The sequence below is a fragment of the Cebus imitator genome, unplaced genomic scaffold (assembly GCF_001604975.1).
Source record: "Cebus imitator isolate Cc_AM_T3 unplaced genomic scaffold, Cebus_imitator-1.0 Scaffold264, whole genome shotgun sequence".
NCBI lineage: Eukaryota > Metazoa > Chordata > Mammalia > Primates > Cebidae > Cebus > Cebus imitator.
Window position 1 is genome coordinate 2043637 of NW_016107579.1, and position 3457 is coordinate 2047093.

Here is a 3457-nt window from a genome sequence, read left to right on the forward strand (position 1 = left end):
AGCCTAAGGCCACTGCATTTGCATGCTATTTGCATAAATCTGCATATACACTGTATTCCCACTGTGTCTTGTAGGTAATTATTGCATTTAGGCAGCTCTGCATTCTAGGAAGGGGCACAAGCAGAGATGTGACCTCCTGAGCTTCGTGACAAGAAGGTACTCAAAGCTCCTCTCCCACCTCCAGATGCAACGTCTCCCATGGGGCTGTCCTGTCTTGTGTTTGAACCCTGCTCTGGGGCTCCTGCCCACTGCCTATAGTGGGCACCATCAGAAGTTCCCGTTAATTGGGGACGGCAGAGTCATGATATCACTACTCCTCTCTCACTTCTCAGCAGTTCTAATTTAAACCAGATTAGAATCTTCCCGCTTGGTAGTCTAGTAGGGAAATTAGAGTTAACAATAGTTTATTGGCCAGAAGAGAACTGTAACATTTCCAACACACAAAAAAGATAGATGTTTGAAGTGAAGCACTGAAGTGATGCTCCAGTTACCCTGATGTGATCATCACATATTGTATGCAAGTATCGAAAGATCACATGTACCCAAAAATATGTACAACTATGATATATCAATTCATTTTTTAATGGATTTTTTTTTCTTATTTTCCTGTGCAGTGGCAGAATCACAGCTCACTGCAGCCTCAACCTCCTGGGGCTCAAACAATCCTTCCAGCTCAACCTCCTGAGTAGCTGGGACTACAGGCCCTCGCCACCATGCCCAGCTAATTTTTTTGTATGTTTTTGTAGAGAGGAGGGTCTCCTTTGGTTACCCGGCTGGCCTTGAACTCTGGGCTCAAGGGATCCTCCTGCCTCAGCCTCCCAAACTGTTGAGATTACAGGCATGAGCCATTGGTTCTGGCCGATATATCAATTGTTTTTAAAAAGGGTCTTTTCCAGGCTTCACTGCAACTTCACCTACATCAGGTGTGAGTGGCCTTCATCTGCAGAGACCTGAGGCTCCTTGGATTGTTTGGGATGGAGGCCCAAGAAGGGGGTCTGGGGTCTCAGCCAAGCTGGTGCTCCCCAAGGAATGAGAATGACCACATGGGCTGGAGCAGAAAAGGGTGGAGAAGGGTCCCCAAGGATGAGGATTTCTGGGGCTTCAGGAATGAGTGTGGAACTGAATGGCAGAGCCTTAAGACTGGGCCTTGCATCCATCCAAATCAGGCCCTCCAGCTGGGTTCAGGGCTGAGGGAGAGTGCAATCTGGCTCTGGCCATTCTCCTTTCAACCCCCAGGAGCTTCTGGAATCCAGGGAATTTTTTTTTTTTCTTTTGCTTCAAATAGCTTTATTTCCATTTGGTCCAAGGCTTGTTAGGGTCGTTAGAAAGCTGTCTAGTGGCTGGAGGGAGAGGCTTAGGCAGAAGCCCTGTTATTTTGCAAGGACCCCTTCGAAGTCGCTGGGCTGGGCTCAGCAGGCTCTTAGTCATGCTTGAGAGTGAGCTTTTCGAAGAGATACTCGCCCAGCCCACCCTGCAGGGCTGGCCAGCCTGTGGAGGTCGGTCACGTGGTCACCCATCTTCTTGATGATTTTCACTTCGTCATCTAGGAAGTGACTCTCCAGGAAGCCACAGAGATGGGGGTCCATGTGGGCAGAGCTCTGGGCATGAAGATCCAAAAGGTCCTGGTTCAGATTTTTCTCCAGGGCCATGGCGGCTTCCACGGCGCCCAGGGTTTTGCCCCCCTCATCTTGAGCCGGCTTCTTGATGTCCTGGAAGAGAGCGTGGCACTGGTTTTGTATCTTCAGGAGACACTCATAGCCCTCGAGCTTCTCCTCGGCCGATTCACGGAAGAAGTGGCTCACGCCTTCCAGAGCCACATCATCACGGTCCAAATAGCCCAGAGAGAGGCAGGTGTAGGAGGCCTGCAGGTACACATGGACCAGGCTGATGACGGCTGCCTCCACCTTGGTGGAATCTGGGAGCTCATGGTTGGTCGGCAAGAAGGAGCTAACCACAAAAACGGTGTTAGCAGGTCCCCAGAAGCAGGAGGTGGCCGAGAAGATAGTCCCAGAAGTTGCAAGTGGAGAGGAAATCGGAGAGCGGTTGGAGGCTGGAAGAAAGAGTCCGGGATCTGTTCTGTCCAAACACTGTTGAAGCAAAAGACAGATCTGCGGGACTGTGGAAGGACAAGGAACCTAGGGCTCATAGGTGAAGGGAGGCGGAGAATTCAATGTGTTCAAGACCTACAACGCACCGTCTGCACACGGTTTACTCTACCTGGTGTTCCCATTTGACTGGTAAGAAAACTGAGGCTCAAGATTCAAACCTAAGTCCTTGTCACTTCAAAACCTTGGTCTTTTTAGGTGTCAAAGCCAGTAGGTGGGCCACGGGTCTAGCAGCCACTTCTCTTCCTGGACTTGGCAGGCAAGAGACAGGACCTTGACTAAATTGCTTTTCTGCAGACTTTGCAGCCCCAGCCAGAGGCCTGCTGCAGGCAGCTGTTTGAACTTGATTAAATGTGCAGCCCCTGGCCTGGGCAGCAGGCTCCCAACACACAAGACTTACTGAGTCCCCTACCTAGACTTCAAGACACAACCCTGAGACTCCACCTGCCAGTTGCCCATTAAGCCCATTCCAACCTGGAATCTTCCTATGTTGATCCACTCTCCCCATGGCTATCAGGGAGAATGTCTTTCCAGAGGTTAATAAGAGCATCCAGGCAATGGAGATGTAGCAGTAGAGGGTGGAAGTGAAACAGACCCAGGGGTCTGAATCCTGGCTCTGCCAATTTCTGAGCTATGTCACATCAGATGGTAACTTAACCTCCTGTGCCTCAGTTTCCAAATTCAAAAACAGGGAAAATATAATATGACCATCAAATGAGCTAATACAGTCAAAATGCTTAGATCAGCATATGGGATGTATGTAACAAGCACTCAAAAACATGTTAGCTATTATGAGTAAGCAGAGACGCATACCTCCTAAAATCTTCCTGGGCTGCTACTGCCAGCATGATAAGCCCGCACTTCTCACCAAAAGCAAGCCAGGCCTCTCATCATCGGCCTCCTCCCTCCCCAGCCCCATCTCCCGAAGTGCCTCCTCCCTCCCCAGCCCCATCTCCCGAAGTGCCTCCTCCCTCCCCAGCCCCATCTCCCGAAGTGCCTCCTCCCTTGCACAGGACAAGGCCTGTTCCTAGCAACTCTCAAAGCAGCAGGGGAAGTTTCCAACACCAAGATCTCAGACACCTCAAGCTGGCAAGAGTGTGAGGTCCAGCAAGAAGAGATTTTAGGAGTCAGCCAGCCATGGGGGTGGGGCATAACCAGGTTTCCTGATTCCCAGACCAGGATGCCCACAACACCCACTGTTCGTGTGAGAAGAGGAGGGAGGAGAGGCAGCTGGCCTCTTGTGCCCACCTAGGGTTCCTCCCTGTAGGAGATGGGAAGGCCAGAGGAAAGCAAGTTCCCTGCAGGTATCTCAGAGAGGAGGAGGGTTTAGATCATCACATAGGACAAGGAAA

At 50.8% G+C, this 3457-nt stretch overlaps 1 pseudogene; it reads right to left on the reverse strand.

The window, feature by feature from the left end:
* Window positions 1-1270: 1270 nt before the first annotated feature.
* On the reverse strand, window positions 1271-3024 carry LOC108283738 (annotated as a pseudogene).
* Window positions 3025-3457: the final 433 nt, after the last annotated feature.